This window comes from Astatotilapia calliptera, chromosome 3 (genome assembly GCF_964374335.1).
Source record: "Astatotilapia calliptera chromosome 3, fAstCal68.1, whole genome shotgun sequence".
In the NCBI taxonomy this organism is placed as follows: domain Eukaryota; kingdom Metazoa; phylum Chordata; class Actinopteri; order Cichliformes; family Cichlidae; genus Astatotilapia; species Astatotilapia calliptera.
Window position 1 is genome coordinate 55,623,637 of NC_137424.1, and position 17,640 is coordinate 55,641,276.

The following is a 17,640-nucleotide window of genomic DNA, read 5'->3' on the forward strand; positions in this document are numbered from 1 at the left end:
ATATAAACTGCTCAAAGAAAATGTATTCCACAAATTTCAAATATCTTATGTATAATAACGACATAAAACAGTTTTGTAAGGGATGATGATAAAAAGCCATGGCTTGATCTACAGTACTTCTTGTGTATTTTCTTTCAAGTTGTATTTATACAATACAACAACCATTAAAAATTAATTAGAAATTAATTAGGAACTGCGAAGTTACTGTAATAAACTGTGTTTACATAATGATACATGACATGATTTACCATGCAAAACCTTCAGAATTTACTCACTAGGTCTTCTGTTTCTGGTCTTCTGACCTGTGTGAGTCTGGATATAAACAAGTGTACCATTCAAGGAGTTTATACATTAACTTGTGTGTGTGTGTGTGTGTGTGTGTGTGTGTGTGTGTGTGTGTGTGTGTGTGTGTGTGTGTGTGTGTGTGTGTGCGCGCATCTGTTTGCATGTTATATAACCAGTGTACACAATAACCAACTGTTATTCGGTATTCAGAGAGATGCAAATTTTGTATCAGGTTCATAGACATTTTAGCCTATGTTTGATAATATAACAGTCTCAAGGGCAGGTTACTGTTATGACAATCTGAAAAAATCCAAAATGTCTGTCAGCACATGTTTTGTGCAGTTCTTCTTTTGTTGTTGTTGGTTTGGTTGATTATATATATATTTATACATCCAAAGGTCCCACATCCTCTTCATGTAACCCGTTCTGGTTGGACTTCCATATACAGACAGACAAACTGGTGAAGGCCAACCAACCTGATATAGTACTTGTAGGACAAGCAGAGGAAGACGGCCGTAGTAATAGATGTAGCAATACTGAATGAAAGCAAGGAGAAGCATGCAAAGCTGGAAATGCACCAAGGGCTGAGAGAAGAACTTGAGAAAATGTAGAGGGTGAAAGTAACAGTGGTCCCCTTAGTAATCAGAGTGCTCTGTGCAGGGACCCCCAAGCTAGATGAGTGGCTCCAGCAGATCCTAGGAGCAACATCCGAGATCTTTCTCCAGGAGAGTGCAGTCCTAGTATTATCAATGATACTGCACAGAAGCCTTTAACTCCCAGGCCTCTGTTAGAGTACCCGAACTTAAAGGATAAACTACTCGCAAGGGCAAGAAAGAAATGCTTAAATATACATAATCTTCTGTCAAACTGTAAAATGACTGCGGAATTTTCAGTGCTGTAACATTCCTAATCTACTTTCATTCTGGTCCTGCATTACTCTTGCAACACAGTAGTTTGCCTGCTCTATGCAAAAAGAGCAGAGGTAACACCAGGCTACTTGGCAGAGAGAACCAGATTCCTGACATCAGCACTGTACACCGGATGCCCATGCTCACCACTGGGGAGAAGTAAATTGAAATTACAAGCACATGTCCACTCAGCCTTAACATCAAAGTTGCCGTTATGGCTACAATGGTGTGAAATGCCCTTATCTTTGACTTGTCAGCTCGCTCTCTGTCTTTGCTACCATCTCCAGGTCCTGGACGAATCAGAGTGCAAAGAACAGAGAAGCTACAGAAAGAGACAGCAGCTGCAGCAAAAACCAAGATGGAAAGTTCTATGAGAAGGTTTAAAGAAGTAGGCAGAAATTTTAAACCTACTGTTGTAGGTAAAAGCAGCCAAGTGAATACGAGTAAAATATTTCTGATTTTGACCCCATTCCTGTTTTTGAGGCCCATGTAGGTGATTGGATGAACAACAGCCAGGTACCGCTCAACACAGGTGAGCGTATGAATAAAAATCTGCCCAATTGAGATGGAATTGACAAGAAGCGTTCCAGCAACTATCATGAAGAAAATATTGCAGAAGACTCCACCACAGACGACTGCGCCACCACAAATGCAGATCATCTCAACAGCAACCATGTGGTAGGTGAAGATGTCAGAGTGGCTTGTGGTTTCTGCTCTGGAGGCAGAGCGCTGCTTTTGCCATCTTTGTAGACCCAGGTAGATGACCACGATGCAGACAGGAAGGATGATGATGATGTCACTAATACAGAAAGCAGTGAAGGTAATAGTACTAGGTCTATTAAAAAAACAAACTAGTGAAGAATCAAAGACGGATGAGGTGTTAGACTGGGATGAGGAGTTGACAGACATAACTTTAAAGTAAAGAGGAGGAAGAAGAGAAGGAGACATAAAATATGAGAAGGAGAAAAATCAAAAGAGAGGGGACATACATCAAAAAATGAGATGTTAGCTTGTCAATAATATTAATATACTGTATTTTTCGGACCATAAAGCGCACCGGACTGTCGATGAAAGGGTCTGTTTTCACACATAAGGTGCACCGGATTATAAAGCGCATTAAGTGAAACAAAACAGTCAGATAAGCCAAATTTTACTCAACCCATTCTTCTTGGTTCCTCCACTTCCGTACCATTGATTCACTAATGTTGTCATGTTATAAGACCCAGATCACTCCGCGAGGCTCCTGACTTCAGTAGCTGTAATGCTCAGTCTATCCATCAAGTACTGCGGCTTTGTAGCTTACCAAAGTCTTACTAAAACATTTTTTGACAGATTTCTGAGCGCCATGTACCACATAAAATCGATTCGAGGTCAATAAGCACAACCAGAATTCATACATAATGTGCACTGTCAATTTTTAAAGAAAATTAAAGGATTTTAAGTGCGCCTTATAGTGCTGAAAATACAGTAATCACAATTACACACACACACACACACACACACACACACACACACACACACACACACACACACACACACACACACACACACACACACACACACACCAAAATAAATAAATGTTGAACACATTACCAATTTTGAAAATAAATATCTTTCTAAAGATATTTATTAAGATGAAATTATCACTAGTAGCAACCGATTCAATCCACATACACAAAGAAATCAAACCATAGATTTCCATACATTTATATGTAAACATGTGAAATAATACAGGTAAAATTGTTGAACACATGAAGAAAAGAAGGTAGAAAGTCATGACGGCAGCTGAAATCTGTCGGTAATCAGGAAGAAATCATGACACTTAAAGAAAATTAATATCATCTGGTTCTATAAAACATACTGATGGCATTGGTTAATGAAGAATTTCTAAACTACTGAAGGTTCATGTGAGAACTCCTGAACCATAATCCAGAAGTGTAAAGAACATTTTAGATGGAGGGGTGGAAAGAATTACCAGAATTGTCCAAGAGTCAAGGAGCAGTTGTGGAGAGCTACAGAAAGAACTGGAATCAGCTGGTGTTTCATGCCCCCATAGCCTATATGCATGGTCACCAGGCAAGACTCCATTAGTGAGGAAAAAGGAAAGGAAACAGCATTTATAGTCTGGTCAGATCAGACCATAACTGAACTCTTTGGATACCATAATACATTCCATGATTGGAGGTCAAAAGCAAAGCCAAGTGAAATTTAAGAACAGCTAGCATGACCAAAGTGCTAAACATAACAAAAATGTTAAAAATAAAAATACAATAACAATAAACAATATAGAACAAAAAGCAATAAAATCCAACCAAAATTAACGTTTCTATACTGGATTAAAAGCCAAACCAAAAAGTTGGGTCAATTGAGGATGCTTTTCTAATTTGAAATGGCAGTGCATTCCACAATTTCGGAGCTGCAAATGCAAAACCCTGATTCCCCCCCACCCCGGAGCTTCTTATGAGTCTTCAGCACATCCATTTATAACTGGTCAGCTGATCTAAGAGACCAAGAAGGGGTTTACAGGTGCATTAGGTCATATAGCTACTTGTGCTTTTAAAACAAATACATTTGAATAGGCAGCCAGTGAAATGGATAGATGAAATGGCAGTAATATGCTCCCTTCTCTGTGTAGCAGTTAAAAGCTGTGTGGCAGCATTTTTCACCAACTTAAGACGAGGAAAGGGCGACTGGCTAATATCAAGGTACGAGTTACAGTAATCCAGCCAAGTCGGAGTATAAGCATCAATTACTGTTTTTAGATCATCTTTTGACAAAATAGGTTTAATTTTGGCAAGCTGCAAGCTTGGATGTAAAAAGCTGGATTTCACTTCTGAATTTATAGACTGTGTGGAAGAATGGAGGTTCATTTTTTTTCATGTGTGGATTGGATGGGTTGTTACCGACACCTAGTGAGAAACTTATGAAGTGCTACCAAATACAAAAACAGTCACTCACCTTTCCAGTAGTGTTTCTTCTTTATCTTTTGACTGCTGCTCTCCAAACTGGACTGCAGGGCTTTGGTCCCTGTTCTTTATGTGTATTTGTACTTGTGCATCAGGGGTGTGTGTGTGTGAATGGACAGTTTCTTTGCATATTACAAAACCATTAAAAGTATCTTCTCTATGTAATAAGGATTTACATGTAAATCGCAGTAGGCAAATTCACTTTGATGGTAAGTGAAGATAAAAATTCCACCCTCTGTTGCATTTTGTTAGAAAAACTTGACAAACTGTATGCAAATAAAGGTAAAAACAACCGAGTTTAACATCTCTTTAAGTAATTATTTTTGTCAAACTTTTGCCATTAAACAGACCAACTTTAATTAAATACAGTACACTATGTCTGAAGTAGCCTGATAACTTACACACATTTTTTCCTTCTACATAAATTGATAATGTCAACCTATCACATTGTGTAGAGTTCACTGTAGTAAAAGGTAAAGAAAATTTCCTCAATAAAAGTATTCATAGCAGCTAATGTGAAGAGCCTCAACTCTGTAATTTGCAGTTTGAAGAGAAATTCTTAAAATGAAGAGCAATACTGAACTAAAGACGAATATTGAATGCATACCATCACAGAAACCACTGCTGTGGCCAGTGTTTCAGACTTGGCTTTAATTACTGTACGCAGCTGGACAGCTATCAGTCAGATGAAAGATTTGTGTATGGAGTGTAGTTTGGATTGTGTTACAAGTAAAATGCAACTGGCATGTGGGCTGTTTGCATATCTCAAAAGCAATAATACTTGCTTCTTGTTTGTTTCATAATGGAATAGGATTTTTTTTCCTGTGTTGTCTCAATTTTTTCACAAATGCACTGATCAGCTGAAAAGGGTCAAGTAGCCAAGTGTTTTAGTGACAAAACTACAAACAAAGTTAATTAGACCTTATTGTTGATAATATAAAATTGGTTTGGTGTACTAGTGCATCTGACTTTATATGATCAGCAAACACAAAGGCAATATTCACATGAAGAGGCCCACTTTTTGAGCCTTTAACCTGCCAAAGTATTTACAAATGCACCACCTTAAAATGATTTAATGTTGTGATTGGTGTGGGAGTAGGGACAGGCTTAGGGCGTCGGGGGATTCCCCAGGAGCATCTTCCTTGGAGGGCTCAACCCAGGGTATTGGTCATGGCCTATTAAGGGCTCTGTTGGCTCTTAGGTGACGGTTTCCTCGTGGCTGCGTGCAGCGGGGCTAGGGGAGGGTCTGTGCTGACGGACGTGGGTTTCTGACCTGGGCTGGGGCCCTGGCTGGGCCTCAGGGGCTTGGGTCCTGGTTGGTGTGTTGCCGGGGTTGTGGGCGGGTGGGTGTATGGGGGTCCAGTCCTGGCGCAGGGTGCCACCTGGGGGGCTCTTCAACTGGTGGGGGAGGTTGTTACATCTTGCAGGAGCTCTCCTCTCTTCAGGAACTCACTCTGCAGGAGGGGAAGATACAGGAGAGGTGGAGGAAGATCTCATGCTGGGCGTCTATTGTCTTGTGTAGTCTGGAAGATGAGTGGATGATGGGGTGGGTGCAATTTTCTCTGAGGTTGGGTCGGGTGGCTCTGTGGGGCCGGGCGGCGCTGCTGTACTGGGCCCCGGTCCGGATGGGCCTGGGCCCCCTTTCCCTGGTGGGTCGCGGAGTATGGGGGTGCCTACTGGGGTCAGCGGGGGAGCTGGACCCAGGGAGGGGTCACTTGCCCCTCCCTTCCTTCCCTCCCCATCTCCAGCTGCCTCCCTCTTCCCGCTCCACCACAACCACCCACACATGGAGTAGGGGTATGTCACCAGGTGCAGAGGAGGCTAACCCCCCCCCCCCCCCCCCCGCCTGTCCCCTTCTGCCTGCTTGTACCTCAATTTAATCCCACAACTGAGACATTCACATTACTCACACTCTCATAAAACATACATATAGGATCTTGGGGGTGGGCACGCTACACGAAATCCAAAAGACCATCAGGGCGTACACCTCACCCCTGGCGTCGTTGCCCACCCCTCAATTTTAAATACACGTAGACATTGAGGGCTAGCAGGAGGGACTATGCGCTTACCTGCTGCTCTCTGGCAGGTAGCTCCATGCCCTCCTGGGTTTTAAAGGCACCTTCGAGCACACATGCATCAACACTACAATGAGCGGGTGGAGGAAGGTTTGGAGTCTTCTCTCACCCCCGTTCTCTGCGGCCTGCTGGAGCGGGGGGGCTAGGAGGAGGAGTTGGCCTTCCGACTGCGGTCTGGGGTGTGGGGCCTCCCTGCTGCTGCGGAGTCGGGGCGGTCTGCTTCTCCCCACCGCAGGGAAAAGGGTAACACCACCTGGGTCTGGGTGCAGTTTCCCCCTCCAGGGGCAAGGGTACCTAGACCCGGTTCGTAGAGTACGCTTGGGGAGTGTGATCGTGTGTACAGCGTCTCTTTATGTCTGTCTCCACGTTGGTTGAGTGTGGAGTAAGTGCATATGAGAGCATGAGGGTGCGAATGGATGTTTGTATCTGTGTGTGCCTGTATGTCTGTGTCTATATGTCAGGTCGGGTGTCAGACACCACCTCTCTGGGGACATCTCAGGCCCTCTAAGATTTGGAGGCCTATCTCCCCCTACCACCACTTACCCTACCAGTGGCAGACGCCCTCAGACATCGGTGCGTTGGTGGTTCTTTGTGTCCAGGGGTGGGCGTCCAGGTACACACCGGCTCACTCCTTGGTGGCTGCTTGTCGGGGCCTGGAGCCTGGGGCTCGCTCGGGCCACTTCGGAGGTGGGGTGCCCCTGGCCTCTCAGCCTGGGGCTCGGTCACTCAGGCACAGCTGGCTGCCGGCGGAGCTCATGGGCACGTCACTGCAACTCCCCCTGGCTTCTGCTCCGCGGCTGCTGAGTGAGCCCTCATCTGGGACTCTCCTCAGCTCTTTCTGGGACAGTGGCGCGGCTGCCCCTCTGTTGGTCTTCCTTGGTCTCTTGTGTTCTGGGGGCCTCTGGATGTCTGGAGTTTTGATCTCCTCCATACCTGCTTCATGCCCTGGAGGACGGGGCTGTGCCCCCCCCCCCACCCCCACCCTCTAGCAGATCATTACATGAAGGAACCTTTTAAAAAAACAAGCGCGTCCATGCTCACAGGTGTACACACGGGTGCTCACGCACACAAACTACACCCTTTTTGGCTCCTACCTCAAAGCACACTGTGCGCTGTCGATCTTACGTGCTGCACAATAATGTTTAATATTTAGTATTTACAGTTATATTCCCATAGATCATCGTGATGTTGTTTATTCTATTGCTTTCGTTTTCTTCTGCTTGTTTTCTTTTTTCATTCTCAACAGGTGAAATTAAAAAAGTATCTACTGTTAGCTAGTTTTTTGTGATGGTGTTGTTTTTATTATGTTGCTCTTTGTTGTTTGTTTTCTCTTCTGGTTTTTTATCTCCATACAGGTGATCCAGGTGTTTTGATTGTTTTTCTCTCTTTCTTCCCCCCTTTCTCACCATCTGTTCTCCCCTCTATTTTTCTTTCGCTCCCTCTCTTTCTTTCATTCTTTCTCCCTGTCCTATTCCCCAGTCATGTCTGTCCTGTCTTTAAAAAACAAAAATAAAATAAATACATAATTATAATAAAGGTCAATCAAATGGACCAATATGACAAGGCCATGATGATCCACTTGGCATCTTTCTTGGCCTTCAGACAACAATTCTGATGGCTAAAGATCCAAACGGGACAGGCAAAAAAAAAAAAAACATTTAATGTTACACTGTCCAAAAATAGCAGTGCCCAACTGTGATATATCTAAAGAAGAGTTCGAATAACAGTAGCTCCAAGTATAAGAAACTGCCTTGCTGTCTTTGTGTATTTTATTATGTATGAGGAAAAATGTTTTTTAACAATTTCAAGGCATATGACAAATTACAGATGATGATCAGAATCAGAATCGTGTTTATTGGCCAAGTATATGTGCAGACACATACAAGGAATTTTGGTTCCGGTAGATGGTGGCTCTCAAGCACAGCAATGTAAATCACACACACACACACACACACACACACACACACACACACACACACACACACACACACACACACACGAAGTGGCCCGAGCGAGCCCCAGGCTCCAGGCCCCGACAAGCAGCCACCAAGGAGTGAGCCGGTGTGTACCTGGACGCCCACCACTTTGTTATTCCAGTGAAAAAATTGTTTTCTTACACTCACACACGCTATGCATAATTAGAACCATGCACGCATTGCGCTTAGAGAAATGTAGTCACACTCAAAACAGTATTACCAATTACCAGTGTTTTCCTCCGCGGATGTGTCACTGACACAAACAGGTTGACGGTGTACCGGGACAGTCACCCAGCCAACCTGTTTTTTTTCTTAATCACATTTGATGGTATCAGATACAGAAACCACAAGTGTGTCTTGGTTGGTGGTTAACAACTTTACAGTTTAGTTCATCAACTGTTACACCTTTATGCTTAACCTGAGTCTTGGCCTCTTTGTATGATAGGCATAAAATTGTGAATCCCCAGACACAAACTGTGTAATCTAATTCTCCTCCTCCGCCACCTCTTCATGGTAATCGGGATTCAATTCTTGCATTGGCCTTTGCTTTCTATAAGGTCTCAGAATAAAAAACAAACAAACAAAAAGAAATGTTGAAGCTAAGCTTAAATCTAAAGTCTACAAATCAAAAGGATCTCTCTACCAGCTTATCAGAAACAGTTGATGGTCCACATTTATGCTCTTTACACATTTTGTGACTCTTTTTAAACACTTAACTTACTTACTTATCACTGTCTGTACATAACACAAAGCCTTGCTCAAGAATATGTATTTGTTTATTTGCTTACCCACACATTAAAAATCACTTTAGAATGACAGGAAGTACATTAACCCATGTAAAACATATGCAGTGAAATTGTGAAATACATTCAATTGCAAATTGTAAAAGACACAGTCTCTATTTCTTCTTTGTGTACCACAAAATTAAACAACTTTTTAGTGCAAATACACTTTACAACTCATAAAAATAACATTGTATAATTACTTATTAATAAATACTCTTACCCTTAGTATATGCACACACACACACACACACACACACACACACACACACACACACACACACACACACACACACACACACACACACACACACACAAGCATAAAAAGTTAACTCATTACAATGTCCATTAACATGATCATTTGCCAGAATTCAAATGACATGCATGTCAACGATGCCTGGTGTGCATTCAAATCGAACAAAGCAATTTAGTTCAGAGCCGCTTTCCTCATAATGTCATTCAAATTTGAGCCTTGTTGGGTTTTTATGCAAATATGAGAAGGATACCTGGCTTAGTAGGAAAACGTACAAAAAGGTCAAAACCCCAGCAACATTGTTATGTTAACTTACTTCAGTGTGTGGCCTTCACACACTGATCACAAGGGCAGTATTCTAAGGAGGGAAGCCCATAACTCCCCCAACCCAGTAACCATCTCCACCTTATCTGAGGGAACACTGAGGCATTCCCAAGCAAGAAGAGAGATATTAAATCTCTCCAGTGTTTCCTGGGTCTGCCCCAGGGCCAAACCACCTCCACTGACTCCTTTCGAGGCTCTGCTCTAAGCCGCTTTCGGATGACTGAACTCCACACCCTTCCTCTAAGGGAAAGAGTATTTTAAATCACCAATTCATATTTTAGATTGTACTTTTAGTACCTAAAGATATTTTTGTATTTCTTTTGTGTCCCTCAGATCAATAATTCAGTTATTTTATACTATTTGTGTGACACAATTTGAGTATCAAAAGCGCAGAATGTGTGATTCACTGAATATAAATTGTTAAACAAATGTGAAAAACAGTTTAAAGGTTTAAATGTGCCTTTAGTAATTAGTGTTCCTTCATTTTTTTTGATACCATTGCTTGCTTGTTTGTACAGTTTGGGTTTGCGAACATGTTAGACTCAGAGATTGCTCTGAACTAATCCAAAACTCCCTTTAAACCATCATTGCATGCATGTGTAACAGGTGTAACGAGGGCTGAATATTTGATTTGATTTTTTTTTTTGTATGGTTAATTTTTAAAAAAAATAATTTAAAATAACTTTACGGTATGAAAAGGTCAGACTTGCACTCTACTTTTTCATGGACACAAACTTTATTATATCTCATAAAATAAACTTTCTCAAACACTGGTAAGGAAGGAATTACTGTTGTTGCTGAAGTTTATGTGTCATTCATGACACATAGTACATGATAATTACAAAGAAAATAGAAAAAGCTAATCTAGTAAAGGATTTTCTATGCAGTGAAGTAAGTAAGAGTCAAACCAAGTTCTACCAAGGGATTTTAATTGTTCTATATAATTAATGATAAACGAAAGTCATTCTGATAACAGTTTGATTAATATGATTATGAAATCAGTTTAGCAGTAAATACAACAATTATATGAATCATTTTTATGTACAGTACACTGTCAAAACAAATCAGAAGTGGAGTGAAGATGTTGTTCTCTCAGCAAACCGATTTTCCTGTTCTGAGTGCAAACCCCAATGTTAACACCAGAGTGCAGAGCGGATTCAACCAGACAAAACATGCTGTCACCAAACATTTACTTCCTACACCCTGAATAACCCGATGCCTAACTCCAAACAACACCCAAGCAACCATCTACCTCTCCTAGATCAAAACATAGAGAACTGAAAAGGCTACAGAAAGAAGTTACAGATAACCTCAACAGACAGAAATACACTTTCATGAGGATGTTTTCAGTCATCACCAAACCCATCTTTGCAACAGAAAACCATATATAAAATCACATCAGATGGAAGAATAAAGAAACCTCTGCTAGTGATATATTTAAATCTACCCTCTGATACCAAACCAGCAGATGATACTATTCAGATGAAAACTTTTACCATGTCTTTTCCCAGTTTTGATGAAAACCAAACAATGTCAGCGATTGAGAATGCATTATATACATAAGCATTTACAAGCTGTTTAACTTTTTTGTGAAATGTTGGCACAAACGTTGTTCTCTATACACTATGGAAATAAGTACAATTTATGTAATGAGTTGCACTGCACCCTGAAAACTTTTTGGCATGACCAAACTGCTTGATTCTGTCTCTGTACTCTCATGAACTCAAAACCTTAGCAGAGGGCAGACAGACAAACCTCAACAGCAATTTGAGAAGGTGAATTCAGCATCCAACATTAGATTAGTTTCTTAAGAACCGGAGTCATACTGAGGCACTGTGGAGCCAAAGCTTTTGAATAAATAGAGGTTAAAAAATATCTTCGTCTTGTATCTGTGGTCCTTTTGGTTTTGTAAGTCTCGCTTTTTTATATTAGGTTTTGTTACACACCACAAAGTAATTTCCCATTTTGTGTAAAAATAGAAGAGGTAACACTAGACTGGAGGGCAGACTAAACCAGAAAACTACTGTTATTATAACACAATTACTACTATCCTTTGACTTATTCATAACACCCCAAACCAGATTCCCAGCAAGCCTCAACGCAAGCACTACTAGTACGATGACAATAGTATAGAATGCTCTCTGTTTTGATTGGTCCACCCTCTCCTTTTTTGCACCCTGTTCTCCTGGGCCTGGATGAATCAAAACATGGAGAACAGATAGGCTAAAGAATGAGATTAGGATTAAAGACAATATCAAAAGGCACCAATCCAGAAACAAGTTCCCCAATATTACCAGACTCATTGCTGCAGAGGAAAACAGCCAAGCACAGATGGTGCTAATGTTTCTAATTCTTATGCCTCTTTTATTTCTCAGGCTCAGGTAGGTGATGGGGTGAACGACTGCTAGGTAGCGCTCCAAACAGGTCAGGAGGTGGAAGAACACCTCTCCGTACCAGGTGAAAGAAATTAAAGCGGTCCCCACCTCCACTATGATGAGATAGTCCCTGTAAATACCAATGCAACAGATGAAACACCCAAAGAGACCAAACAGCTCCATGATGATTATGTGGTAGATGAAGCAGTCATAGTGACTCATCGTTGTTGCTGAGGATGAAGTATGGTTTTGCCGCCATTTTTGGAAACCATAGAAGAGGATGAGGATGCAGGCAGGGAGGAGGAGGAAGATTTTAGTGATGCTGAATGTGATAAAAACGAAGGAGCTTGGCTTTAAAATGAGACAATGCTTATAAAGGGGCTCAGAATTGACGGATGAAAGATTCGGATAGGAGGAAAAGTTGAATGACATCTGGAATAAAACACAGAGAAAAATGGCAGGGATTTGTTAAAAATTTTTTAAAAAGGAACTCTTGTATAGTAATGCTGAAACGGTGATTACTTCACCAAAGGTACTTCACAATGTTTTCAGTAAACTGGCAACTGAACAGTGTTGTGCTTATTTTAAGTGATGGCATTTAAACCTAACATACATCAAACAATACAAACAAAATATTGGCTCACCTCATCGGCAGTCGAATCTCACTTCCACGGCGTGTAATTCAGACACTGTCATAAACTCCTACGTGGCCAAAATATAAAGCACTTTAAAACATCAGTGAACGTGTTTGAATAATGTATGGAAGGATGGGTCAGGAGGGGTTTTGCATGTCACAAAAGAAATTATAGCTCTGTAAATCTTCTGTCATGGTTCATTTCTATAGGAAAATCGTTTCCATTGCTCTGTAATTTTTTCCAGGAATATATCAGGGCACACACCCTTGCTAAAAATATATTAGTTGATAAAATAAATTACTACCACTCCTACCAAATCCATGTTATACATCTAAAACTAAACTATATAATGTTTTCCTATTATTATTATTATTATTATTATGATGATGATGATGATTATCATTATTACATTGACTATAGACCTTTTTTGTGACTGCAAAAAATGTCTGTATTCATGTAAATGAAGGAAAAGCCCAGAGTGTCCTTGTTGGTATCTTTTAATAAGCCTGCAAATTATTACAGGCAGGGAAAAAAATTTTTCTCTCTCTGTTTATTCAAGCAGAAAGGTGGCATGGTTATTAACATAAACCTTTACCAGCATAGTTGATTTATCTACAGCCTGAATGATTTTTTTCCATATAATCTTAAATTAATGGTTTAATTATTATCGCTATAATATAGTTGGCTGAAAGAGCAGATTAGACATTTAAGATAAAGACAAACAAACACAAATACTGACAGAATTATTTTTTTTAAATTCCTTGACTAATTTATCTTAAAGTGACTTCGATGCATCAAAAGCTGCAAAACAAGTTGCCAATAAGAGTCAGTCTGCCGTCACATAAGTTTTTTGCATTCAGAATTCAGCCAAAACAAAGCCCCCAGAATTAGAGACAGTTGGTGCGTTGTATCAAAAATGTTGTATGTTGTATGTTGACTGCCTATGTCATTTTGCAGAACTGCAAAAATGATGAAAGGCAAGTGGTGTCCGGTATTGCAAAAAAAAAAAAAACAGGTCACAGAAAAGATACGCTCATTATCATGGGTTCTTACAAAAAACAAACAAAAAACAAAATAAAACAAAAAAACAAAAGTAAAAAATAAATAAATAATAATAATCCCAAAACAATGGAAAATTAAACAAAATAACATTAAAAAAAACAACCCAGTAACCAAGCAACCACCAAATGTTCATGGCTGCAAGGCGGTGGCTATGGTATTTTTACTGTATTGTCACTGACTGAAGTGTGTACATCCTCCCAAACTGTAGAACAATCTTTCTATTTCTAACTAATTGAATATTAATAGTTAACCAAATCATCTAACTCATTGGATATTATTATTTTACACTGCAAATTAATTTTCCTGTTTTAATTATTATTACTATCGTTATTGTTTGGCATTGCATCAATCAAATAAATGCAAGCATCATGAGATATATCTGCAGAAGGGTCTTGATGGTTTAAAATATAGAATAATAATGAAAAGAAAATAATGATAAAAAAGCCTCAAACATGCACTACACACACACACACACACACACACACACACACACACACACACACACACACACACACACACACACACACACACACTCAAACACCTACCTTGTGCCATGTCTACTTTACTGCTGCTATATATAGGGATAAACCGATGCCTCATTGAAATATACAGTGCGTTACCACATTAGTGTGTATCTGGATAACATGAAAGTTTTGCCTGTAAAACAAATTTAAACTGTTCAACAGTGTAATTTTTTTCCAACCAAAAACATCAATTTTTTTCAGAAAGCACCGCAAAATAATGCATCAGTCATCTCAACCTTTTAAAAAAATGTTTCCAATCTATGATACAAATTAGAGTTCTGCATGGCATGGCAAACAAAACTTGACAGATCATAAACTTAAATCAGCAATCCATCAAATATTTTACTAGGACATCACAGTATACAAACACGAATGATGTAAACCGTGACTGGTTTGTATTATAATAAAATAAGGCAATTTAGCCGAGAGTTGCTATGCTTTCTTTTTCAGAGTGATTCAACCTCGCTGCCATAACACTTTACTTCAGGTAACTAGTCGTACTGCTCTCTATAAAACTGTATAAAAACAGTCACAGCTATAGCATGTACAGTGAGGCAAAAAAGTATTTAGTCAGCCACCGATTGTGCAAGTTCCCCCACTTAAAATGATGACAGAGGTCAGTAATTTGCACCAGAGGTACACTTCAACTGTGAGAGACAGAATGTGAAAAAAAAAATCCATGAATTCACATGGTAGGATTTGTAAAGAATTTATTCGTAAATCAGGGTGGAAAACAAGTATTTGGTCACCTCAAACAAGGAAAATCTCTGGCTCTCACAGACCTGTAACGTCTTCTGTAAGAAGCTTTTCTGTCCCCCACTCGTTACCTGTATGAATGGCACCTGTTTGAACTCATCATCTGTATAAAAGACACCTGTCCACAGCCTCAAACAGTCAGACTCCAAACTCCGCCATGGCCAAGACCAAAGAGCTTTCGAAGGACACCAGGAAAAGTATTGTAGACCTGCACCACACTGGGAAGAGTGAATCTACAATAGGCAAGCAGCTTGGTGTGAAAAAATCAACTGTGGGAGCAATCATCAGAAAATGGAAGACATACAAGACCACTGATAATCTCCCTCGATCTGGGGCTCCACGCAAGATCTCATCCCGTGGGGTCAAAATGATCATGAGAACGGTGAGCAAAGATCCCAGAACCACACGGGGGGACCTGGTGAATGACCTGCAGAGAGCTGGGACCAAAGTAACAAAGGTCACCATCAGTAACACACTACAACGGCAGGGAATCAAATCCCGCAGTGCCAGACGTGTTCCGCTGCTGAAGCCAGTGCATGTCCAGGCCCGTCTGAAGTTTGCCAGAGAGCACATGGATGATACAGCAGAGGATTGGGAGAATGTCATGTGGTCAGATGAAACCAAAGTAGAACTTTTTGGTATAAACTCAACTCGTCGTGTTTGGAGGAAGAAGAATACTGAGTTGCATCCCAAGAACACCATACCTACTGTGAAGCATGGGGGTGGAAACATCATGCTATGGGGCTGTTTTTCTGCCAAGGGGACAGGACGACTGATCCGTGTTAAGGACAGAATGAATGGGGCCATGTATCGTGAGATTTTGAGCCAAAACCTCCTTCCATCAGTGAGAACTTTGAAGATGAAACGAGGCTGGGTCTTCCAACATGACAATGATCCAAAACACACCGCCCGGGCAACAAAGGAGTGGCTCCGTAAGAAGCATTCGAAAGTCCTGGAGTGGCCTAGCCAGTCTCCAGACCTCAACCCCATAGAAAATCTGTGGCGGGAGTTGAAAGTCCGTGTTGCTCGGCGACAGCCCCAAAACATCACTGCTCTCGAGAAGATCTGCATGGAGGAATGGGCCAAAATACCAGCTACTGTGTGTGCAAACCTGGTAAAGACCTATAGTAAACGTTTGACCTCTGTTATTGCCAACAAAGGTTATGTTACAAAGTATTGAGTTGTATTTTTGTTATTGACCAAATACTTATTTTCCACCCTGATTTACGAATAAATTCTTTACAAATCCTACCATGTGGATTCATGGATTTTTTTTCCACATTCTGTCTCTCACAGTTGAAGTGTACCTCTGGTGCAAATTACTGACCTCTGTCATCATTTTAGGTGGGGGAACTTGCACAATCGGTGGCTGACTAAATACTTTTTTGCCCCACTGTACTATACCTACTTGTAGCTGGTTTTTTTTTCTATTATTTATAGTCTACATATTATTTAGTAATGTAATTTTCACCACTTCATCTGCAATTTACTTTTGATCACTGTTGTATAGGTAAATTTGCCTACCTTGAGTCCTGTCACACTTTAAATTTAACTTTGTTGTTTAACTTTGTAGGCTGTGCAATTTTTGTCATTATCCTGTTGCTGTAAAACAATAACTTCCACTTATGTGATCAAAACATTTTCTGTCTCTCAATTCAGCCTACATTTGCAATTGTAAATTGATTGCAGTGGCCTGGAAATTTCAAAATGCATTTGTTTCACTGATGCTGCCTCTGTATTTGAAATAATGGAATAATTAAACAATACATGCAAAAAAAGAGAGTAAATGACAAAAATGTATTTAAATGCATCAAAAATAGAGGTAAAATATACAAACTGTGACATATGAAGAAATTGTTATGTTTTATTAATATAATAACTTTTGTTGGTGGCAGTTTTGGTCCTCACCAAGAAAAGTGGCCAAACAATGCACAGTGCACCTTATCATTAATAAGAGACGGTGTCACTCTTTCAGATAGAAAAAAAGAGTCAATAAAGAGTCACCTGGTATCGCTCTCTCTCTCTCTCTCTCTCTGACACCAAAAAATCACATTATCTGTTATTTCAGAAATAAGATAATATAGCAAGTACATGAACATTACATGATTTGTAACCAGACGGATACACAGGAAGAATAATAAAGCATTTCCATTAATTTAGAGACATCTATTTAACTTGAAATTAAATTAATTTTAATCAAACAACTGACTAAGAAATCCTGACAAGAAATTGGTAACATTTAAACATTAAAGTTCCAGCATTTAAAGAGACAGACATGTCTATAAACAAATAATTAAGATCAAAACAGAAGAAACTTTGACCTTAAGTGGGCTTCTTTAACTCATAAAAAATCAAATAAAATTTAAATAAATATGCACTTACGATCAGCACAGTGATTTACCAGCATTCAGTGTTCAATCCAGTATCACATCAGAAATGTGTTATAGACACGACAGTCTACTGTGATATGGCCATACCTCATCTGCTGTTACTGCAGCTTACTGCAATGTCTGTATGTGTGTTTATTTCACGTTTTGGCGAAGCGTAAAATGGACATGGTGACCTTGTGTGTCAATTACACGCTTTGTTTTGATCTTTATCTTCTTATATCTGTAGTTACTTTATTTATCTTTCAACCTCACTGGATATTTTTTTATTACAAACTACAACTAATTTTCCTGCCTTATGTAGAAAGAGCAGAGGTAACACCAGACTGCAG